Source organism: Lepisosteus oculatus, chromosome 3 (assembly GCF_040954835.1).
Source record: "Lepisosteus oculatus isolate fLepOcu1 chromosome 3, fLepOcu1.hap2, whole genome shotgun sequence".
Classification (NCBI taxonomy): domain Eukaryota; kingdom Metazoa; phylum Chordata; class Actinopteri; order Semionotiformes; family Lepisosteidae; genus Lepisosteus; species Lepisosteus oculatus.
Genome location: NC_090698.1, coordinates 72,185,564 through 72,211,789, shown reverse-complemented (window position 1 = coordinate 72,211,789; position 26,226 = coordinate 72,185,564). Strand labels below are relative to the sequence as shown.

General features: G+C 37.8%; 1 long non-coding RNA gene across 7 annotated transcripts in view; it reads left to right on the top strand.

Annotated features, from left to right (window-relative positions):
- LOC107079045 (uncharacterized) overlaps positions 1-26,226 on the top strand; it is a 73,568-nt gene that overhangs the window by 14,548 nt on the left and 32,794 nt on the right. For all 7 annotated transcript variants that reach the window (XR_001480035.2, XR_001480034.2, XR_001480032.2 and 4 more), the window contains one exon: positions 16,685-16,776. This is a non-coding gene — a long non-coding RNA (uncharacterized lncRNA). The remainder of the gene's footprint in view (positions 1-16,684; positions 16,777-26,226) is intronic.

Here is a 26,226-nt window from a genome sequence, read left to right as displayed (position 1 = left end):
CCTCCCCCCTTGTCAAAGTGTTCAAAATGTTCCGTCTTACTCGGCTCCTAGCCCTGGAAATGAAAGTGACATTTACGGAGGAAACCACGTGCGCGCCTCCTCTCTCTCTCTTTTTTTTTGTTTAGGCATGACCGGTTCTGTCCAGGAAACGGCGCTGGCATCCCAAACTGAAATAATTAGGACGTATGCGGACCTGACAAAAATGGAAAGAGGGCGAGCGAGCCGCGGGGTCTGCCTTGCTTAATTGATTCCGTTAAACGGGGTGCAGGAGATGTGAACGTCTGCACGCTACCATTCCCACGCTCAAGGGCCAAGAGTCAGTGCCGGGCTCGGACAGAATATGATAGACAGTCCTGCCGGGGACTGGGTGGCCTAGGTCATGAAAAAATATCAAGTGCGCTAGACTCATCTGCATCACTTAAAAAAAAAGGGCGGTGAGCACGTTTCCCACCCACCGCAACCAGACTGGCAACAGTCCTGAAAAGGGTAGTCTAGGGGTTCAGTGTGTGTCTGGTGGTAGCTAAGCTACTGTCCTTTACTTTATTAAACGTCCTGCAGTTTTGCGGCGCAGTCGCTCATGCTAATGAATACATAGGGTTTCTGGGAAAACAAAACAAACACATTACAACATTTGATATGTGTATAACGCTTTATTTATTGGTACGATATAATTGCAGGTTTCTTATCTTAAACCTCACTATACATGATACCTTCTTAATTTGTTGATGAATGTTCAAGCCGTTATCTGAAACCATCGGTATTAGTTTTGAGCATTTTGCCAGCAGATCTCAATGAGGGCTCTTAGTGATGATGATCAGCAAAGAAACTAACGTTTCGTCATATTGGCTGAAGTGGTGAATTTGCAAATCTAACCTAAACTGTTTTAGGCTTCTTTTTTTTTAGGATTGAAAATATATTTTCGGGATGATGAATTTTGGGAAAGCCTAGGAAAGGTTTGCTGTGGCCCCCAGAAATCGCAAGCCACGTTATTATCGCCCCCAGATAACACGAGCGTCTGTACAGAAGACCTTTGAACTTGCCTTTTGACAGAACAGCACGTGCCAGACCTTTAGTACTGTACTGACCACCGGTGAGGAAACGCGGGTTGTCTGCATGGACGCACTGTTTGGTACAAACAAGCTTTGAATGATAAAGTACTTGTAGACCTCCCGTTCTGTGCACTTTACAAGGGAGTTGTAAACACGGTTACTGCTGCCTGACTTTAGTCCATTGTTTGCCACAATCACTATTTACTTTACAAGGTCTTTGAGTCTGTTTTTTCTTCTAGCAGGTGCAATTAAAGTAATAAGATGTTAAGTTTCCCCCCCTCACCGACTGGCAGGGAAACCCATTGTCTAGCTGCAAACTACTCAATAATGTCACAGGAACTGATGGTTGAGGCTGCACCGAGTTGGCGGTTTTATTGTTATTTATTATGCAGCCACGTTGAAATGCTCTCTGCTTGGTTGTTAATTAGGCGAACGTTTGTTTTAACCGCAGTCTTTAATTTCGTTATCCAATTTATGGACAGATTAAAGAGTTGAATTGAATCAAAAGCACCGAGTGTTGTCCTTTTTTTATATATATACAAAAGAGATTTCGAATCGCCAATGCAGGGTCTAGTTGGATCGTTTCAATCATTTGTTTAGCCCCAGAAGTGCTTAGTGAAATAGAGTGTGTAAATGCGTAATATCAGTGCATTAGAAATCACCCACATTTAGAGTTTAGAAAGTGGGAACTGTTACAAACCTAAGGGAATGTACTGGAAATCAGATTTTAATTAGAATGTTGCAAAGTACAGTTTCTTGTCCGTAGAAAACAAACACGCGGTGGTTTTGACAAAGAGTCCCAGTGAAGTTAGTTGGTCGCGTGAGCACGCATGTTAACTAGTGGGAACGAGGGGCTCTCTCTTTGTATTAAGGGCGCAGCAGATTGCTATGCAAGGCCAATGTTAAAAAGCAGCTGAATTTAACACCATCTGGAAGAAAAGAGCTCTTCCCGACTTTCTCACACCGTCAGACAAAACTAGTGTCTCTTGTTCGGAGTCCTTGTCTACGCGGCCACACAATACCGAGTCATTATACTTTTGCTGAGAGAAAATTTGAGAACACAATATGGGTAACCAGTGAATGACCACGATTCATTGTGCCCGCTTAAGTCGATTGGAATCTTCGTCTAGAGCCATGAATGGTGGCATTGTTTTCACAGCCGGGGCTGCGCTAAATGTCAGGGTAAAGAAGAGTAGAGAACAACGTGAAGTCTGCAAATAACAGACCAAATCTCAATCATTATATTTTCCACAGCAGAGGAATATCATTGCAGGGGCTAACAATAACATGCTGACTTTTGTTTTATTCCCGTCAGCTGGAGGTTTTATATTTTTATATAGGTGGTGTGGCGATTCTTTGCATACAAAAGCCGACTTAAAAACGTAACATTGCAACCATCTTATTTATGCGCACACTTCCAGATCCTAGACACTACCTACTGTAATATTTAGAGCGATATTGCTAAGAACGTCCTTAGAACGCCACAGGGTTATTGTGTGTTTTTGTAGGCCGAACTGACATCAGGCAACTGCAGTCAGTTATTCGACAGTAACATTATTTTAAAATACAAAGCATCACAGTTCTAAAATAACACAAAGGAAAAACACAATTTTAAAGTGCCTAGCTAAACGTCCACATCACCGCTGCATATTGTGTACACTTCGGCAATGCAAAAGAAACAAACTTTTTTATATATATAGATTTGGGGTTCAATTTCGAATATGTTTTTGCATTTTACTAGATTTCTCCCCATCTGATGTAATATATCGTCTTTCTTTCGGCAGCTCACATCAAAAGACGCATTTTCAAATAAAAATAGCAACTAAAAATAAATAGTGCTTTTATCATTCCTGTTACACTGTCACTGTATGATTAAAATACGTGTATGGCGAATGTGAGGATGGGAGGGAGATCACGTTGTTTTCTGAGCCTTCTTTTCAATTGGCTGATGAAAGGTTGTGAATTACACCTGTAGCTAAACGATGCACAAATGTTACATTTGATGTGAGATTTATTTAATGCCGCCATTAGTGCCAAGATACAGGCACAGGGGAAAAGTTGGGACAGTTCTGCAGTATCACCAAGTGTATCTCTGATAATAATTTTCTATATTTTCAGTTCTTAAAAATGTTTTTCCTGGTCTGTTGCTATGCATTTTAGATTATATAATGTATTCCCTATGTGTCATATGTACTATATATAAGCTAGCCTATATATAAGCCAGCCAATAGTATATGGTGTGAGAGGTACTGCATAAACATAACCACAGTGACATGAAAGCCGTCACATCTTCTAGATGCTGATGGCTAAGCTAAGGGAAGAGGTTATTGTATGAAAAACCATGCTGTTTACATGTTGTGCATTAAAAGAATTATGCAGTGTAAATTTAAAAGCATAAAATATTTTTAATCAACGTTTCGGATTCTGTTCATATCGTTTTTGACCGGCTGACATGCAGCCTCATTTACTTGCCATACAGTACAACAACAGCGAATGAACATTTGTTCTGGCTGTGAAGGCAACTTCAGTTCACACGTGTTTTGTTCTAATTCTGTGAAAGGGTTGCGCTAAGGTACATGAAAAAATATTAAAAAATCTATGTTAAATAAGTGAAATATAAGAGAGACAAGGCAATACCAAATAGTGACTGTGAAATAAATAAGAATTCCTGTGTCAGAAAACAATGGTATGTTTACCAAATGAGTCTGGCCACATATTTATAGCTGAGAGAAACAGCTATAATTTATTTGAGCTATTTTATAATTGAGAGAAGAAAAAAGCCTAAAAGTTTCTGATTGGGGATTGTGTGATAACACCCTTGCCCTGCTGGTCAGTTGTCATATCAGTACAGAAATGGATCACATTAAATTAAATGATCCCTGGCAGTTTAAGGCGATTAATGTGACAGACAGCACTTGCCTTGTAAACCAGGGTTGCCTACTACACTGAAAGGTAAATCTTTTCCAGAATCCTTCCCGTTCTCGCTCTGATTTTGACTCATTCCTCAAGGTTGGGCTCAAAAGTGAAAAAAGTGGAAAGCATGTCAAACTGGGACTGAGTTATTTTGATCCACTTTTGCTAAATAGATGTGTTTATTAATTTTATATCTATATTCATGTATGCTGTTTAGTTGGCATATAGACATTTCAGCACTGATGTCACATTGTAATAATTTCTGCCAACTCTTGAATTCTGTAAAATTCAGAATATACCACCGTGCAATACAAAGAAAAATGACTTGCCAAGCAATTACAGCTGAAATGTGTGTAAAATGGAAAATATATTTTTATTTCTTATTTGTTATTGTTTCTAAATATAGATCTAATACAGGACTCACATTGTGAAGGATCACATGATCATAGATTTCATTAGCAAGAAAGGGATGGGTTATTGCTTTGCAATTGCCTTTGCACTGTGTAAAACAGTGACATGGCTCCTGTGTTTTAGAAATGAGATTCGCGATGCTGGCCTGTGCTCTTTGTTGGTATGGCATCCGAATAGGCGAGTCCCAGGAAACGGGTTGCCTGGCATGCTACTTTGCAAAGACAGCCCACGAGGTTCACCTCTGGTGATTGCTTAGATCATGGCAGTGTCGTAATGCTTTCTCGTTGGTGTGGCCAGCTGATAGTCACACTTGTTTATCCGTGAAGGAATCACAGTTTGCACCCAGTACCTCAAGAATCTCCAAATGAATGCCTGTCTTTCTGTGCGACTTGACATCAGTCCACAAAGGACTGAAATGTTAGGGGAGATCATGCCAGAGCTCTGATTCCTTGGGCAAGAGAGTCAAGCCAATGCTCCTGAGTAATCCTGAGTAATCATCGCTTGGTAACTCCCTTCCACATTTGGGCTCGAGTAAACCCAGTTCTATGGACTTCCCCATACAGGTCAATGTAAGACCAGTGCAAACTAGCAGAACATAATGGCTGATCTGAAGAAGGCATTGGTGGATATCTGTGTATATGTATGCTATACATAACATAGACATATGCATTCATTCAGATTGTCTGTCAACATTGTGAGCACATCTAGGAGATTGCAAAACATCTATGGAAGAAAGATTTAACAAAGAAAACTAATAAATACTGGCTAGGTTAAAAGGCACATCTAAACTGCCCTTGGTGGTGCGGGGCAGTGGTGTAGTGCTCAGTTGCACCATATGAGTAAAATGAAAAATGCTTTGGGAAAGGCTACAATTTGTTGTAGCCCTTTCCAGGAATAAGCAGTTTTCCAATTATGGCAGGTGGATGGACCTACCAACTTTCTGTAAAGAAAAGGCAGCCGAGTATATGATTGTCCAATGTTGCACTACAAACTGTTCTCGTGAGATTATCCCCTTTTGGAGCAGTGTGCACACTCTGTGTTGGTGTTCTTGCATCTTGCAGGGTGAATGCCTTCTGCAGTATTTGTGTCACTCTTCTGTCAAGCTCAGCTTGAGGTATTTCAGTGTGTTTATTATAGGTGAACTGAGGAGACCAGTGTAGAACCGCCTCATCTTTGTTTAAATGTAAAGAATTTAGTGTATCACTGTGTTTGGGGTCACTATGACATTAAGATATAAACTCCTCACCAGCCTTGTGGGGTCCCCCTGTGGGTTAGTGCATGACATCACAGAGCATAAAGACATAAGAAATGGTACAAGCATCAGGAGGACATTCAACTTAATAGGCTCATTTTGTGGCAGGTAGTTATAGATACTTGATCCAAAGATCCAAAACCTGAAAAAAAAACAGTAGCTTCTTCCAGACCCTCACCACCCTTTGTGTAGAGAAGCATGGCATGTTCCCAGTTTTCAATGTCCTTCCCCTCAGTTTTCATTTGTGTCCTCTGGTTTGTTTCACAGTAGAATGACAAACACACGTATATAGCTCCTTCACCTCTGACTTATGTTCTTCCCTTGTATTTTGTTTTTGTGTCTTGGTAGAAGATTCCTGTAGATATATTCTAACAGTTTCCCTCATGGGTTTGTTGTCACAGACTGGAGCTACAACATGCTGGTGGTTTAATCTTTCCATGAAACTCTCTGGCTTTGCCCTTTTTTTTCCACCAATATTTAAAATCTGTCGCTCGATTTGGGCAATTTGAACAATTCTGTTTTCTAAACAGCTCTTGACCTACATCTGCCTTGCTTTCCTTGTACACACATTGTCCTGCATGCTCGTTGTGACCAGTACACCATTTTTTCCGAAAGACTGACTCTTCATTCAGTTGCCTCCCTGGGGATTCCATTCCTTGTGCTGGTAATTAAGGATACCTGATCAGTGTGTTATCACCTTCATGGGACCATGGCTGCTTATCCTACTTGCAGTTCTAACCCTCCACGATTCTCAGAATCTTGTCCCAGATTTTCACATGCATCTATCTCAGCTGGGTTTCTGAAAACAGCCTTTTGCCTTGAAAGGGGTGCACAGCCTATCCTGAGGGGGTAATGATTTCACTCGGGTAAATTGCCAGTAAACCCACTATTGCATTTTCCGAAATAAATATTGAAATGTGTATTGATGTGTGCATATATGTGTTATGTGGATACCAGAGATCCTTCGTTTTGAGATGGGAATGATAATTACTCCATTTGAAATGGAAATTCTGTTCCTCAATCCGGTAACAGGACACCTGTAATTAAAAGCCTTGAAGGATTCCCAGCAAGGCTATCTGAAGGGACTGCAGTGTTAAACAAGCTGTGCATGATAAGAAATTTTGCACGCCCACTTTCCAGTCGCGCGCCCGAGTCGCGCGCAGCGAGCTCTCCCGGTGATTGGTGTTTCCTTGGAAACAGGAGGTGAGCTCAGGGGGCGCGTGCTGGCACCAAACAACGCTCAGGTCAGGGAAGCGGTACAGCTGTGTTGTAGGTTAAATTACATTTATCCCGTATTAATTATATATCGCAACAAACTTTTAGTGAAGACGTTGAACTGGGTATATCTGATGCGCAGTCGATTTTAAAATAAAGTTTTAAACTTATTCTTATCGGCGCGGTAGCTTTTTCCGAATTTAGATGAATCTACCCCAAATAAGTTATTTAAATGGAAATTTGCTTCAGAATCGTTGGTTGCGCTTAGCTAAAAAGCAATATTATGATTGCCAGTGCGTTTTTTTTCTTTTGCCTTCACAGTAACTGCAGTAGTAACATCTGCCCACCAAAGCAAAATGAAAGTTATAGACGTACGGAAAAAAATTGGAAACGCCTTGTAGCCCCCGTCTGTTCTTAATATTTAAATAACACGCTAACGTAACGTCTTGCATTTTAAACAGCGTCTCGTGCTTTTCTCTCTGTATCGTTTTGTAAAAGAAAATAAACCGTTGTTTCTTTCTTAATGAGATTATTCTGATGCTTTCACATTCCATAAAATAACGTAAAAATAATCCTAAAAATCTGCGCTAAGCCATTTAATAACATCACGCATGGACATTTAAACTTCTTGTCGGTCCCAGGGAGGATTAACGCGGTGCCTTGCTGTGCCCTGTCTATGATGCCATGAGATTAACACTTTCGCTTCAAGCGGCGGTGTGACTTGCAGGGCGAGCTGTCGTTGGCGTTCGGGGATCTGGTGTTTCACCATCAAATGTAGAGCCAACTCACAAAATGGCAGTGTGGCCACCGCCGCCTGAACGACGACGTTTGCTACCCCTTACTGTATACTGTGTGGCCACGAACGTCGTTTAATTGCAAATCAGAGTAGCGCAGTGACGGAAAGAGAAACAGATTTGTCAATTGTAACGGACCTGTGCTCAGCTGGGGAGGCAATACCCCAATTTTTAAATGCCCAAAGTTAAACATGATTAAAAAAAAAAGATAATGACGTGTTTAATCCAGTACAACGTTTGTCATACAAACTTTGAGATATACTGTTAGTTAAAGTATCTCTTTCAGCTGTAATCGCTCAAACACGTTGTCGCTCTAACATTTGTCTCCTCGTTTTCTTAACGTGACGATCTCCTGTCAGAATCTCCATCCTGAAACTGTGGACACCTTGGTATTTATAAAATGGCTCATGTATTTACAGGGGGAGCTAACTGCAACTTGATTTTTGAAATTGCAAACGGGTTATCGTAATGTACGATTTGGGGAACTTTTTGTTTTGAAAATCGGTTGACGATAGATTTATCAAAGGAAGGAACTTGGCGCTTAACGCATTAAAAACATCGGAGAGTCACGTTCATGTCCAGGCGGCATGCATTAAAATATCAAATTTTAATACGGAATATACGGAAAAACTGAAAAGTGTAAAACAAAGTACAATATATGAAAGAAGAATTGCATTCACGATTATTATTTTGTAATAGATATTATTATTATTCTCTGGATTGTTGACGTCTTTTTACATCTTTTTTTCTGAAATATTTTGTTCTTAACAGCTCTGAGACACTTCGAAATTTAACAACTAAAACTCAGTCTTTTAGTTTCTGTAGTGGTTCTAGTTTTACATTTATATATGTACTGTATATTCTTCTGATGACCGTTCTTCCCCCAGATAGTCATTGTCATTTTTCCCTCCATATTTTGTTTCTGGAAATGATGGCAGATGTTCTGATTTATACATTACAGAAATTGAGTAAGGACCTTATTTGTAATACAGAACATTAAGGGAAAAGGAATGAATATGAATGCTATGTATCAGTATTGTAATTCAGTGTTATTGTAATTAGAACTTAGTTTATACACAAGATTGTCTATCAGTTTATATAGTGTAAGTGTATGTACAAGTATTCTGGCATCAGAGATCATATAAGAACCCAGTTTGTAACATTTCAATATTGTGAAGTCAAATATTTTTTTTCAGAAAAGGTTAAAAAATGTATGTTGTTGTTATTTCTGCCCAAAACACCTTTTAAATAAACAACTGCATAATATTTACTTAGAATATAAATCGAATGCTGTGTAGTTCACTTCAGTGCCATTTTCTGTGTGCATCTGTTTTCCATTTAACAGTATATTTAACTAGAAGACCCACTTATGCACGTATTCTTCTTCATTTCTGTGCAGTGTACTATCTTTTGATTGTAAATATATGATATGTAAATGTTCTTTTTATAAATAAATTACTATAATTGCATTTGAAATACTCCTCAAATCCTTAAGACGAAAGCATCTAAATAATATATCACACTGAATTATTTATTAAGTCTAATTCAAAATAACTGTAAGGCTAGGTCATAGCCATATTACTTAACTACCCTAAACATACATTTTTTGCAAGATATAAAAAAACAGGCAATAGTTTTGGTCAGGGTAAATCTTTAGGTCTTTTCTGCTATTTCTATGGAAAACATAATGTAAATCAGTCTGTCCAATTCTCACCTAAGTTGTGTGTTTAAATATATATACAGTACTTTTTAGAGTAGTTAAGATGAACTTTCAAATATGTGTGCGCTACAAATCTAACTTTAATGAAGTTAACAAAAATATCACTTGCACGTTGTTGCCGAAAAATATTAAAACTTTAAAATAGTGCTATTCAAATGCCTGCTTTAAACACGCCCTTTTGTTTTACTGCTACATTTTTATGAAGTCGAGTGCCTAATTAATTACTGTGATGTTTTCCCCCTAGAGAGTCTAGAAAGTCAATGGAAGACTTTAGAAATTCAAACCAAAGGGGAACACTTGAAACTGATTACTTCAAATACAGATTTCTAAGATTCAGGAACATCGCCGATGTGTCCCCTTTCCGTGTATGTCTATGAAGTACAGTGCAAAGACAAAATCTGCCTTCTACAAGGGCAGAAAATGAAGCACTTGCATACATATATATATACTGCCACGACCTACCAGTTCAAGATTTCTTTGTTCTTTCTACAACACCACATTGTGTGAAATGATATACAAGTAAGGGGTGGCAGAAAATGGGCTGGGGCATATTTATTGTAGCATGTACAGTAAGCTCCATTTGCTTCATTAGCATTTTTGCCTTTTTATGCTAATCCGATGAGAAATGACTCATGCTTCCATTTCGTATGCATCTGCGCTACCTCGTAACATTCTTATTAGAAAGGGGGAGAAATTAAAAATTCATCAGAGGGCCAGACTTGCACTGCAGCAGCGCCTATGGCAGCAGGAAAGAATACAGTCATGTTTACCATTTCTATCATGGTGCCACCATTTTATGGCTTTGGCTGTGGTGAACGAAAGGGTAGACTTAAAATGTCTGCTGGCATACTCCGCTTGGCTTGTGTGTCACTAACCAATGAGTGAGTGCAGTCACGAATACCAATTGTTTAATTAGCGTCTTCTCCAGTCATGCATATAAAGCAGCTCATTTGCATGCATAATTCGCAGTTGCTATCATGCATGTGTTGTACTCCTGGTACCCGTTTCCAGGCTAATCCTTCACGACATTCGCACGATTTTTTAAGGGTGTCTGAAAAATTGTAATGCAGTAACAGGCAGACAGAATTTTGGTTGGTGTCCTTTAAATCTTTAATTCTTTTTTTGCCATTTGAACGTGTGTGCAGTTATGTGCAATGGACTGCATAGTGCTCATTGCCTGTCTTTACGTAAACACCCTCAATATCCACATGTGTGCGGACATTTTTGATTTGCAATGTAATTTCTTATCAGTTACATTTTTGTCTGCCTAATGTCACTCTGATTTGGAACTGGTATTGTTGACAAAATCATATCCAGGTAAAAAAAAATTTCTTTAGTCATATTCTTGTTGTAATCAGTCAGTTTTTTATTTCTTTTAAATGTATGATCTGTTTTTGTTTTATGTCTCCCTTATTGCATGTGATATCCAAGTTGTGTTGCTTAGCACTCAGAATTAAAAACTAAGAATTAATGTTAGCTTTAAGGAATTAAAGATTTATTTGACTGCTTTGTCACAGGTACACTAATCCAGAAGCCACAGAAATATGAAAAAAATATCTTAATGTATTTTATTGAACCCAGCTTATTGTCAGGGTATAGTTCCACATCATGAAAAACAGGGGAAGTTTTCACATATAGTGTTTTTCATCTTGCAACAGGTTTTCCATAGCTTTTTTAGAATTCATAGGTTATATGAACTGATAATAAGAGAATTGCTTTAAGTTCAGAACGGCAGATTGTGAAAGTGTGTTTTGAGTCAAGACTTAAAAATAACACATGAAGGAGCTTCTTTGCAAGTAGAGGCAGAAAGTTCTAGATTTGAGACACACTTTGTGGAAATAGGACAGATCTGCAATTAATGATTGCTTGCTACTTTTAGACTTTACATTCATTAACCAAGCAGAAAATCTTGTAAAATGAGTCTAAGAGGAATATTTTAATCAGATGTGTTCTACTTTGTAGTATTGTGATTCTATCTGTATTTAGTTTTTTTAAATATTGATTTTCAACCACTTGCTTTTACCAATGATTAGTCAGTGGTATCATCTATCAAAATCTCTGAAATACGTTTTGATAATCTGATTGAAGAACAAACCTTTTCATTTCCTTTTAATGTTTTTTTTAAACGTGCACTGTATTACGGTATTTGCTATCCTAATGTAAATGTAATACATGGTATTACATTCCGACACTTTGTTTGGGTGTTTTCACAAACCATTTTAAATTTCACCCAGCAAGGTCCTACACTCAGGTGTAAGGAATAAAATAGCTTCACTTTCTTACCTTGTCAGACAGGCCTGGGTTTGTAGAAGACATGGAAAGTGTCAGGCATATTAATGCTTTTCCCACAATGCTTTTCCTCCTTGCCTATTTTAATTTTAATGACCCTGTTTAAGGATTAAGGTTTTGTATGCATGTTTTTATCAATTGGACTTGAATGTGCAGAGCCTGCAGCAGCATCAGATGCAGGAAATGGGTAAACTTTGCTGTTGTTGTTGTTTTTTCTTACTGGTTCCTGTGCCTTTAAGGACGCAAACTCCTTGGTTCAAGGCTATGGTTTCTTCATTTGACAGCTTCAAATATCAGCCATCCTGAGCTAAGACATGCGTTTGGTCTTTTAGATTTGATAAGCATTTAAGTTTGTGGGCCACGCAAAGTGAGTGTGTTTGCTTTCTAACCATTAGAAGCTAAGGGTTTTAATAAACATGATGTGTAGAGAGTAGCTCGATTAAATTAAGTCTGGAAGGCTTCATTTTTTTAGGTATATATTGGATGTACAGAAAATGGTATGCCAGACAAGCTATTTTTCAAGTTTGTATGCATACATTGTAAGACTAACACAGATAACTAGGATTTGAGCAGCATTGCAGGTTTTTGGAAATCATTATTTTTTAAGTACTGACAATTAATTTTAATTTTCATCAGCTAATTATTTAATATTGATCAGCTAATTTAGGGCCTGATTTAAACTAGGGCTTTGATTACAGTCAATTCTACACCTTGTTTGAATGTATTCCTGTAGTAGGTTGTTGTTATGAAACTGTCAGTTTTCCTGTTCTATAATCTAGGATGCTCCTAAGCTTAGCTGATAAATATTTTATAAGTTATGTTTTGCATGTTTTTGTACTGCAACATAATAGCTATATTTAATAATTGTATTTTTACCCCTTTCAGTTCAGTCAGAAGTGAAGAACATGTACGTGGCATGAAAATGATCAGTAAATAAAAATCACTGAAGCAAGTGGTCTATCAAAATATACTATCGTTTTTTAGGGCAGATGTTTGTGGTCTTATGGGGGCTTGTCAATTTTTAATATCCTTATTCCATTATACTTTTGTGGACTAAGGTTATTCACTGCTGTAATCAAACAAAAAAAAAGGTTAAGATGAAATCTATCAAACATCCATATGCAGATTAAAGACTCCTAGACAAGTAAGCAAAAATTTATATCACACATATTTATATATATATATAAACATGCTTTATTATTATTTTAAAATGGATATACTGTATTTAATACTGCCTCTTTTGCTCACTGCTTCCTTATTAAATAATTGTAACAACCTGAAAAGGTCAGTGATCTTATGTTTTGGTCTTTTACCGGTCAGCTTGGTTTCTTCTTCTATACCTTACAATAATTCTTGATGTTAGAATAAAAACCTTTGTTTACTTCAAAGAAAGTTAAATGGCAAAAGAGAAAGGCAAAGATAACTAAATTTAAACAACGTTTATGCTTTTAGAGAGAGCCTTTCTGTAGTCCTTCAGAATGCAAATGCTATTTCTTGAGCTGATTATTACATCTAACCATGAATTTGGAATCAAATGCTGAAAATTGGAGGATCAGATTTAAGCTTTAGAATTTGTGTGTGTCTTTTGATCTGTTTAAGAAATAGAACATGCTTGCATTATCCTGGCATCTCATTTCTACAGGGTAAAGCAATTTATTTTGAGACTTCCACATAGATTAGAAGCTTAGAACACAGCAGAAATATCAAAACTATAAAAATTGTTTCCCTGTATTTAGAAATGTGGGGAAATATGAATAAATTAAAGTTTATTATATATTATCATAGAGGAGGGAAGTACAGTATGCATGGGATCTGATGATGAAGGGTTAAGTATGTGCCAGGTAACAGGTAAGAGTTTGTAGCAATCTAACATTTCTTTTTACAGAAATAGAAACAAAAAACATTAAAAACCTGTGAGGTTAACCACAGAAAAGCCAACATATTTCTTATTAGTCTTTTACATAGTCTTTCCCAATACTTTTTTCACATTGAAAGTGCATATGTTTGCTTTGATGGTTTTAAATGGTTGTATTGTTAAATGAACATAAAGAAAAAACGTGCTGTGTGAAGTCTTTGCTGAGCAGTGATGAGATACTCTAATGTGCAAAGCAGTCATGGAAATAGGTCGATTTAATTTAATTTTTGCATGTCTCAGGGTCGCCTGTCATATATTAATGGAATGTAAGTGCTCATTGAACCACAGTGTGAAAACTTTTGTTACAGAGGAAATATAGCACTTACTGATACTAGGTAGTGGTTAATGGTTGCTGTAGAGTGTTAGAGAATGGATAATGACAAATACTGTATATTGTTTTTATATCTTAGAACATGTAGGTCTCATATACTATTTGGCAAATGTTGTACCTCATATGTCATTGTCATTGCAGTGGTAATAAAACCTTTACTGTAATACAGTCCTAATGCTGAAAAGTAGGGAAAGTAAGGATCAAACATTATCGCCCCTTGTAGTGGTAAGCAGAATAATTCATTTCTGAGAAAGCCCATTGTTGAGGCTGAGTCTCCCCTTCCTGGTGAATGCTCACATGCGCCCGGCCATGCTGCAGTCGGATGCAGGCATCAGCAGCGCTGGCATGCCCTGCACAGGGAGCACAGCGCCCCAGCGCCCCAGCGCAGAAGGGAATGGGGATGTAAAAAAAAAAGGCTGGCAATCTGCAGAGGGAGAGGGCAACTTCATCAAGGGGAAACAGGGCAGCCCATGTCCTCACTGCCCGCGCCACACTGGGGGCCGTGCTCACCGTAAAGCACACACATGCCAGTGAAAGGAGAGGACGCCCCTGCATTTACCAGCATATCTGTGCGTTGTGAATACGGCCGGCCCTCAGCTTGAATACGCCGTTTTCAGGCCTTCCTCGCAGCTCCAGTTGCATTGTTAAACTAGCTTTCCAGATTAAGTACAGCTGTACATAGCAGAGGCCAAATCAGCTTCATGCCATTTTATGTAAAGCAAGTATATGGAAATAAGCTGTATGTTTATATTAACCCCTCCTTGTCTCTCAGGCTCTGTGCAGTAATAACCCCACTCTGTCTCTTTCACAGACCCAATGCAGTGTCTAGGTAATGTTGCGCATAGTCAGCATATCATGATGTTTTTTTTTTGTCGTTTTATGGATTTGTGTTTCTAAACCTTTAATTGCAGGTGGGGGGTAAATGTCTTATACAAAATCCATTATTGTTCTGTGCAGTTGAAACACTACTGGTGATGGCAAAAGAGATGACACACAGAAAACGCAGATTGCAGTTTTCAGTGGGCGCTTGAACTGAGTCTTTCTGCAGTCTGAACGGAGGGCTGATAAACTGGTCAAATCGTTTCTCTGTTGCCTCTGTTGAAATGCTAAGGCAGAATTAGCAGTTTTAATTGATTTTGTGTGTCATCATCAGTTTCACTTGTTCACATGCCAAAGAGGTAAAGTGACAAAATGTCACTCCTAATGTTTCTCCTAAAAGCATGTGAGTTTCAGTTCTGTACACCTTGCATATTTAAGATTCCCAAAACACAGTAAGCACCTAGGCCAGTATGAAGATGCACATTTGTTTGAGAGGTAGTTAGTGGTGTATTCTCACAGCTTTTGGTTTCTGAGCACAGTTGCAGACAGGGGTGCCTTCTGTATGGAATTTGTCCCCATCCTGTGTGCTCTTCAGCTGCTCCACTTTCCTCCCCTCCCAAGAACGTACTGGCTAGGCTGGTGTCTCTGATGTGTGTGTGCCCATTTATAGACTGGTGTCTTGCTCAGGATGTAGTCGTATATTGTGCCCTATCCTTCCCATAAAGACTCTGGGTTGGTTTCATTTCTGACTGGGAATATCATGCATGTGAAAGGAGTGTGCCCAGCTGAATATTGCCAGACATAGCTTATTTTATATCACTGAAGAACATTCTACTTCAGAAAAAAATATTGTTAACTACTTGATGACTGTTATTTTTTATCAGGTGTTTATTCTTTCTAAGTTTTGATCAAACTGTATCTCCTCTATGAATGGGATTGAAATCTGCAATTTCCCTCATGGGATCAATAAAGTATCTATCTATCTAATGTCAGACTTTGTCATTTAATAAGACCTGATTCATATCAGGTTGAGTAACTTTCTTCCCTTGCATGAATTTCCTGTTATCATTTTTTTCAGCAGTTAGACATCAAGTAATCAGAAGTACCATTTACATTATCTGTTTTCGCATCATCAACTCGGAATAATCATACTGCGGCTCAATAGTTATTTAGTTATTATTGTTTACAATATTCATACATTACAAAATAAAAAACGCATATGTCCTCTTAAACACATTATGTTTAAAATTGTTTTATTTTTCAAAGAGAATGACAAAAATCATATCAGAACAATCAATTTTCATGAAGTTCTCCCTAACACATTCATTGAAATTGCAACAAGCTGAGAGTTTTGAGTGGGCTTATGTGGAGTAAAAAAATAAACTGAACACACACTTTAATCCTTGATGACAAAAGCTTTTCCAACCAAAATTACATCATAATTGACTTAGCCTTTGTCCTCCTGTGTTCAAGGTTAGGCAGTGGTCATCCCAAGATATCAAAGTTCTTTGGTTCTCCCAGATACCCAACTCCACCTTTTTACTTCAGCACGGAGATTTCACATTCAAATTGCATGCGTGGGTCAGAAATGACAATGGGATGTCTCTAAACAAATGGGCAGCCTTTAGAAGATGACCTGTAAGATTCAAGAGTCAGTACTCTTTGGAATTCATTGATGAAGCACCAGGATCTGGCAAATGTAAAAGACTGAATACTGAGTGGTGGAATGTTAATATTTTATGCATATATTTCAGAGGAAAGGCCTATTTAATGAAAGGCCATATACTAAATTCTAATTTATTTTCACCTTTTCATCTTATTTTTTCCAGATGTACAATTTTCTTCACTTGAGTATCCTTAAGTTAGGGTTATGTGCCGTTTTCACCGATTTGTTTTTTAAAAGCTCTATTATTTTAGAGAAATAAAATGCACTTCAGGTCCGTGCATTTCTTAGTGTCGTTCCTCTTGTGTTACAGAGTAAGAAGAGATGACCAGAAACGTAATCAGTTTGAAGACAATGGGCAAATATACCTGTCTCAGATTATTCCCGAAGCTAGGCCACTATGAGGTAAGTTAAGGTACTAGCGCCAGAAAGCAGGAGATCTTTGATGTATGCCCAGATGACTGTGCACTAGCAGTGTCAGGATTTGCAGAAGTTTTGTGTGCCTGCCTGCAGCAAAGTACACATACAGTACTGTAGAGACTTGGGTGATCTAGATGTGTTATTGCTCCAGATAACAGTAAAGATGGAACAATGTTTTGAGGGCTGCTTATTCAAATATGCCATCAGAACTTACAACCCTTTTCTTTACTAAAATCCTTGATGAAAATATGAAAGAGCTTTGTTTCCTAAAATATTTAGGGTAAATAAATAATTCAACAATCTGGTACTGTTTTTTTTGTATATTTTGGGGCTATAATGTTATGAAATTAAATTCATTTAAAATGTTTGTCTAGAAAAAAGATCCCATTGTGATTAATAATGCCAAAGATGTACTGGGGAAGGGAACATCGTACAATATAAATTAAACTATAACATTGAAATGTTGCACACACACTACATCCAATACTCAGTAATCTGAAATATTTGTATATACCATAAAATGGTCATGCTTCTAACATAATGATGGTTCATTTTAAGATCTTAGACTTTCAGAGAAGCTACTGGTTGTTTTGTTATAAACACTTAACTAGTAATATTCAAAACAAGGATCAAGGATGCAGAGGAATCATTGTGACCACAAACCTCGGAATGAGACAGGAAAGTCCTTAATCTGTTCAAGCACTAATAACCACTGTCAGGATGCAGTCAAAATAGATACTTTAACTCAGAAATAGAACAGGTGTTCTCGTGTTTTGTTTTGGCACACTAAAATATATGTGCTTGTAGAACAAAATATCCTGTATCAGGCCTTTCTTGTGAGAAACCATAAAATGCACCGTATCTGCATTATCAATAAGCAGAAGCTGAGTGACAGTTACTGGGCATGCATGCAGGTTATAAAATGCATTGCTTACCATTGTCTAGAGAATTTGATGTAGAACACAAAAGCCATGCTCATTGCTTGAGTTTTATAGGTCACAGGAAATATGCACTATGAAATTTGATATGTCAAACAACCATCAGTCTATGCAGTGTCAGTAAAATCCTCAGGTGCATTTATGGCAAAGCACTAAAAGGCCATACTCCTGTACACAACTCTGGGACCCCAGTTAATGAATACTCCATACAAAGTAACATGCTGCAAATGCTGAAACATCAACTCTCACAAATCCTTTGTTTTACTGTGGATGCATATGAAGTGTTCGAGAAAAAAAGTAATTTTATTTACCGAGAAGGTTTGGAAAGTTTGTGGTTGGATCCTGAGTTTTTTGTCCAGCTCAACCACATGGATGTGCTTGGAGTTCTGATTACCTTTATCGTATGAAGCTCTTTGGTCATGGCTGGTCTTCGCTGTATTCTCCAGATGTGCAGATATCCAGATGTGATTTCCTTTGTGGGGCACTTAAAGATAAGGCCTGCAGAATAAGCCAGGTAATAGTAAAGATCCTAACAGTGGGCTTTCCACAGTTGCATGCTCCTTCTTGTACATTTGAACATTTCTAGAAATAATGTTGTTTTTCCTGATGAAATCTGTGTGCCCAATTAAATGACAAGCCCTTCTTTTGCATGAACTGTCCATGTAAAAGTAAAATACAAACAGAACGGAATGGAAATTAGTGATCAACAACAGGCCGGAGCAGTTCCTGCCCTAGCAAGCAGTACAGGTCAAGCTTCCATCGGTAACCTCTGAACTTGGAAGAATTATACAGTTTAACAGCGAGTGACATGGCACCAAGCCATGACTCCCTAATCACTTCAAGTTACAGTGCAGGTTGAGACCAGTAGGTCAGACATCACTGATCTGAAATTGGGTTGGTGTTAGGCTGTAGCCAGGATTGTGGCCAAGCACTGCCAGGTCTTGATGGGATAGAGTTTTGCAGGACATCCTTAGTTCTCTTTGCAACAGAGACCCCAGAGGTTGCAGTGTAGTCAGTGAGAGCTGCATCACTCCTCCTGCAACGCTTCCTGCGGTCACTGTGGGGCTCACAGGAGGTTACAGGGCAGAGAGCTCAGGAGGTCCTTCCTCAAGTACGTGATCCGGTCACAATAAAAAGTCTTTTTAAGGGCAGCCGACAAGGTGTGGTAAACCTGGGTTGTTCCTGTTTACAATCAGACCAATTTAAAAAGAAGGTTAAGATTTTTAGTTAGATAAATTAGTATTTTATACCCCCTGTTCTACAAAAATTGACATTACGCAACAGAAATTTAGATTTTGCTGTAGATTTTTTTATAATACATTTCTTTAGGTTTACAGCTGATACATTACAGTTTGGTTGCCATATTTAATGTGTTTTTGCATGATTTTAATAATTATAGCACCATAAGCCAAACATTTACTAATTAAGAATTTCTTATTTTATTATTAATAATAATACATTGCTTTTATATAGCATTTTTCACGAAAAAGGGCTTATCCACTATATTGACGTGCAGCTCCCACCTGACTGATTAAATGATTGGGTTAAATCACATCTTCTGTGCGCTTTTCAGTTGTAAATTACTATAACCCCATGTGGACTTTTTTGTCTACCAGAAGCTTTTGTCTTCAACTCAATGGAAAATTGCTATCAGGTAACGTGTTTGCAATTTGAATCTGGCAGGTGAGGCAAAATTTTGACCTAACCCAAACCTATGTCTCAACTTTTCATGTTAAGAGAAAGAAAAATAGCCACGAAACAATTCCGTATAATGGCAAGTCTTGATCTTGAAGTGCCAAAACAGGTCGAATAGAGGTTTACTTGTGGATTCAATATCTCACCCGAAATTTATTTTTATTTTTAAAACCTTATGGTACAGTATTTTCAGTACAGTAATTCATTGGCCACATGCCTTGGTTATGTTTTCATATTTCACTGACACTCTGGGAATTCTTCTGATTTAGTTTTTAAACAAATATTATGTTTTTAAATTGTTACATCAGCTGCCTTGGTGTTAACTCCACATTTTTAAATATTTCCAAGCTTTCTAAGTGTGAGTACATAGTAAAATATGATCCTGTTTTCCCATTTCTGGACTCCAAAATGCTAGCTTGTAAACTAGCTTGTAGTTCACTGCATCTTTTCATGTCAACATTAGTACAACATATTGTAATTCATTATAGGAACTATGGATATATGCTTGTATATACAGTATGAAATACATATATACATGTTTGTATTTTTTGTCAGCAATGGACTGGTGTCCAGTTCAGATTGTTGTCCCATGTTGTGCCCTGTGCTGGGAATTTTGAATGCTTGATCCAGGTCTCCTTGCAGTTTTCTCTGTTCAAAGCTAACAAAATTCAAATCTTTTAGCCTGACATACTATGAGAATTCTTAAACACTGGAATTATTGATATGTCTGAATTGAATAGATGTAAGATGTCTCCGTGTCTTTCACAATGGCTTAGTATTGGTTTAGAGAGTACATGTGAGATTTTAAAACTCTTGAACAGTGGAACTCAGGAACAGCTGTACTTCATCAACAGTGCTCTTCAGCAATCAGAGGTGTCCCATGTAGATATTGATTCATCACAGAAAACACATTACCCCATTGAGTTGGATTCTGGTGGATGAATTGGTCAGCCCATTGAAGTCTAGTTTGGACGTGCCTGAGAATAAGATGCAGCTGTTAAACAGGTTGACAAACAAGGATTCCTTTTCACATAATTGACAGGAAACTGTTCTGGCACCTGTCCTGTAATAGCTAGGTGCCGGATCCACACTTTGATGGGAAAGTTTGGTAGGGACTGCAAAACGTATCGCTCCGCTGAGCCGGGTTGAGGACAGGTCATTTTGAAGTATAACTCGCTATATACTCTACGCACTCTAAACACCCATGAAAAAGTTGTGATACATGGGAATTGAGGAGCCTGCCTGTCAGTCAAGGGATTTGATTCATCCCAGCTTCCAAAGACCTTGGCTAAACAATGACACAGTTAAGCATGAAGTCGTGTGCCTGTAGGAGATGAGAAAATAAGCGAGACGACATTTGCTTTCTCCCACTTCGCCGTAGAGGAGTCTGTCCCAGCCCCGGCTCTGGAGCACTGCCCTGTCTTCTGGTTTTCATTCCAGCCCAGCTCTTAACCAACAAAGCTTATTGAAGTGTTAATTGCACTTAGTCTCACAAATCATTTCTTTCACGTGCGTCATTTAGAGTTCTTCTCAATACAGTGAGTGGAGATCGGTCACGTCCTGGTTTAGTATAGTTACACCTCTAAAGCTTTCTATGACACTCTTATCATTTGTGGGTTGAGGATGTGCAGACACAGGTGCAAATGACACACACACTCAAAAGATTGCTAAGGAGAGCTTTAACCCAGTATCTGGCATTATTTCACGTTAAGTTCTGACCTTGTTCTACTTTGTAAGAGCTGAAACGGTTTTAAAAGTGTTAGGAAAACTTTAAGGGCTTGATGACTCAGACTAACAGTGTTCAGCTGGAAATAAAAAACAGGTGATATAAGGAAGAGAAGGACCTGCTTCTGAGAGAGAAAAGGGCACCGTTCAATGTAAAAGCAGTACGAGATTTTTACTCTCACTTAACTGTAACAGGTCTTCTGCATCAGATTAGACGACCATTTCAGACCTTTAGCATCTTGTTTCAAAGGCAAGAACATCCGAATTTCAAATTCCAGAGTTAATTTATAGGCTTGCCCTTTTAAAGAAAAACAGTCGTTAAGCAGAAGGAAATTAAGTGCTACTACGTAATCTACCTGTAGTGAAGTCGGAAGATGTCTGAAGCTGTTCTGCATTGTGCGCGCACCAACACCAAAGAAATTCACTCTACACGCCTGCATTTAACAGGATCCCATTTCTGTGTCAGATATGCAGGGACCAAAATCTCACTGTGTGCAGGCATACCTGCTGTCTTTATTTTTCACATGGGGAGTCCGTAGTTTATCTGCTGTGGACATTTGGACCTTAGATATCTAATTCGCTAATTATTGTTTCTTCATAAGACTTGAGCACTAAATGGTAAATGAATGCATTTGCTGAATCAAAAGACTGTGAAGACTTCCACTTTCCAAACAAGATGTACTACTTTATTCTACACATACAGTATTTTTATGTAACCATCCTAATATTGATTCATATGTATCTGAACCCAGTCTCAATGTTATAATACAGTTTAATTAAGAATTTTGCATATCGTATATATATACCGTACAGTACTGTGTCTTCTACCTTGCTACTTTATAAGATGCCCTGAACAAAAAAAGCTACTAAGCAAACAAACACATTTAATATTGCAATCTATTTTTGATCAGATGGTACCTGTTTAGTTTAAGAGCCCACACAATTTACTTCTTTAAAAAAAATTGAACTTTATCATTCTGATATATCGGGAAGAGTTCTAAAGCCTGGAAGTCTTGGCTGTAGATTTCTTTGTCAGTTGGTTTTACAATCTTTCTTTAAAGTTTCAGGTCACTCGCTGCATGAATAATAAAAAAAAAAAGCAAAAAACAATCTGATAAGTGTGTGAGACGTTTGATAACATTAGATAATAAGAGCTCGTTAAAGAGGGGATTCATTAATGTGTATTGCCTTCTAGTGTCAGTTATTGTATTCTGCAATCTACAATTAGTGTTTCTGTGGGAGGGATGAGGAACGGCCCGAGATCCAATTGGACTGTTTCAGGGACAGATGAAAAGATCGCTGTTCCATGTTTTTTTTTCTGCTTCACAGGAAAAATGTGTAATTTCTTCATAGACTGACAAAATACACTTCAGAAAACCCTTCATTATAAATAATTATTTCTGCCTGTACGCAGCTACATGTGTATTCATGTTTAGGCATATTTTCATATGTAGTATGAATGCATTTGGCACATTCCTTTTTATTTTGTTCGGCTTAATGCATTTTAAAAGGAAGCTACTGTAGACCATTTGTGGGAACCTGTTACGTTTTTTTTCGTCATTATTTCCACATCAGCATTGCTGGAGGAATATGGGAGTTTTTTTTCCCTCGCTGTACATTTTCTCCTTTTTCACAAAATGAAAAGAACAAGAATTAAGGGCAGAGTTTATTTTTTTGGTGCTCTGCTCATTATCGTACATTCTGTGGACAGTCCCTCTTTGAAACCTCACCTCCCACAACTGTCTTGCATTTTTTAATTTAGCAAGTGGTAACAAAAAAGGAGTTAATTATGTGGTCTGCCTAGAAGCCTCATCATGAATTGTGGTTTTTAATGGAACCGCCCGTAGAAGACAATAGATATCACTGAAGGTGTAACACAAAAATGAGTGGGAGCTTCTGGATGTAAGACTCTATTTTTTTCCTTTAAAAAATAGAAATAGCCCTGTTACCGAATAAGAACTACCCAAACAGACTGGACCAAATGACTGAAAGTCATTTACTTAGGGGCTCTTCATTTTTTGTTGTATATATTTGGTTTTAGCCATAATAAATTAGATAATTGCATAATATTTGTGTTATGGCTAAATACATTTGCAATTATAATAAATGTCAAAAACCCAGTATTGACATCATGCTGGTTGCCCATTTTTGAGTTTACCAAAAGCTGTTAAACGGGGATATTCTACAAGCAGTATGCTGTTTGTTTCAAAACTCTTAAAAAATCAGAACTGGGGGAGCTTCAGTTCCTTATATTTCAGAAATGAGTACTGTTCGGCAGGAGATCTTTGTTTTTGTTTAGTTTATTTGTTCGTGTCTGGAGCATTATCTTAAATAAGTAGGCACATGCTTTATTTTAAAGTAATATCTAAGAAGTTGGCATTGAGGTGCATCTAATTTTGGGTACTGTAGATTTGTCAACCTTCGTCAATTTGTGAAGTTTAACTTCCTGAGAACAAAGGCCAAGCGCATGGTAAATATCGTCATACAAATGAAAGCAAATCACTGACACTAACACAGTTAAGAACCACATATTTGTCCTCGTGAGGAAATTGGTTCTGACCTGTAGTTGTAAAACAATAATTAAGTATTCTTAGCTGGAAAATTAATATTAAAAACGCAGGAACACTTGCAGTTTGTCTTATTCATTTTTCCATGTGTATTTGAACAGTAACATTTTAATTTCCCTCCTCCTTGCCGTGACGGATTTTGCTAATACTGTGCTGTGCCCAGCGATAATCTGAATTGCAAATGCATCAGGCAGTGCAACCCTTCTTATTAACAGCATTTCAGAATTGTCCGTTAAAAATAGCATGTGCCATAAATTGTTTTACTGTTGATGACAGCTCATTGAAAATGCACGTAGGTTTTAAAATAAACGGGCCAGGAAAAAAGGGCATTGCAAAGAGCTAAGGCATTTTTGCCCACTGTATCTAAAAATATAAAAGAGATTGCACTCAATATGGTTAATGAAAATCAGCCCCCTTCATAATAAACAACCTAACACTCCAACCTCATCAAACTATGACATTTCCTTGTACATGTTTTAATGGCTTTTTATTTTTCTGGTTTTGGTACTCATACATCAGGAGAGATTAGAGATAGAATGGATGACCTCTTGCAAATAGCTATTTGTATAAAATGCATGCGCTAAGTCTGAATTTTCTAAGGTCTGAGGTTCTGTTAAATATGCTGTACATATGTTGGCTAGTGAGACAGAAGAACAAAATACATTTCCTTTAGTTAATTAAGACAAAATTCGAATAAAATATATATATTATTTAAAAGATCCTAACAATTCTTTTTCAATAATCAAGTCTGCTTCTGTGTGAAATATACATGTATATACATGAATTTTTCATGCTATTCTTATTTTTCTCCTTTGTATTATACTACTGTGTAAGTAAATGGATGAGAAAGGTCATACTTGTACATTCTTATACATTTACCACATTCTTTTGTGTGTACCTGCTCTGTTGTTTTATTGTAAAGACATTTTTTATTGTTTTGAGATGATATTGTATCACGAAAGGCACTACATAAAAAAAATTAAAGACTATTTCTCCTACTTGTGAAAGGTGAGTGATGTTTTATTTTTTAGTTTGGATTTGCCAAGCAAATATCCTTGACAGGAGATTCAGTTACAGGGCATCTCTAGCATAGGTGTAAAGTGATCTCCATATAAACTGCATATTACACAATTATAGTTAAATAGTCTCTCTGTCTTATATTATGTTCTTGTTCTGTGTTTTAAGAAGACAATAATTATGTAATGCTTAGATTACAGTTCACTGAACGAAAAATAGGATGCATACTTCCCAGCCAAAAGAGAGAGAACCAAACTAATTACTGTGATCCAATTACTGGCTGCACCGCACTCTCTTTAAAATATCTGCTTCAGGTTATGTGCTTCACAAGTGCAATTTCATAGAACAATATAGTTTGGCAAGCTGCGTTCCAGTCCATGAAGAACTGTCATACGTGTGTCCCGGAATACGAAAGAGATCGACCGTTAAAATAATACTTTTGAACAGCACAATGGTGTTTTTGTAGAAGCCACATGGCTGGCAGTTCTAGAGACACAATATGGCCAGGCCCTGTGAATGGGGACAGGGACACAGACACTTACAATAATGCATTATAATGTTAACATTCCTGCATGTCTAATAACCTGGGTCTGCCGCAGCAGTGTCCTAAAGCAGACACACTCTGACAGGCCCTGTACATGCATGTCAGGGAATCAGCGCACAGATTGAATTTAATGATTTATTAATCATTTCCCTCATCTAAATACTCCAGTATTAAAGCTCTCTTGTATTTTGTTTCTGCTGTCTGCTGCAGTGTTTATTATACACAGTATGTTAGGCTGCTGGCCTGGTGTCTCTAGCATTACTCACTCATCAGCATATTTGTTAAGTGTGAAGCTGTGATACTTAGCGCATTAGGGAAAAGTGGTTGTTTGATCAGTCTAAAAATGTTTTAAAAACGATTTACCATTCAAAGAATGTGTTTTTAAATATATTTTCATTCAGTTGTGAGACTGAGCTGAACCAAGATCTCCAGATGTCTGTTGTGTAATTGTGTAACTGCAATGCACAATGCACACAGAAGCATGTGTTCACTTTACTTCAGAAACAGACGAAAATGCAACAGTGAGAAAAAAAACACATGAACATGTCTCAGGAGGGCTGGGTTAAGATCGTCTTCTGTGGATGTTACACGCTTTCCTTATTCTATATTTCCCAAGAATCCTTATATATGTTGTGTGGGTACTGGGTGGGTTTATTTTATTGGCGTCTTTTGTATTTTTTTCTGCATCAAATGTCAAGTTAATTTACAGGGTGCTATCAGTGGTGTGTTGCCTTGGTTTGTGGTTTCGTCTGTAACACAGGCAGCTGAGACCAAGTCAGGGATTGGGGGAGAGAAAGCCAAGAGCACATACAGTATGCCAGTGTCTGCAAATTGGCTGCTTCTGCTGTGCTGTACAGAAGGGAAACCTCAAGCATTCATTTACATGCTGCAGAATATCAGGGATTTGGCTGTGCTGATTTCATAGTGGATCTAGGCCTGACATTCATTT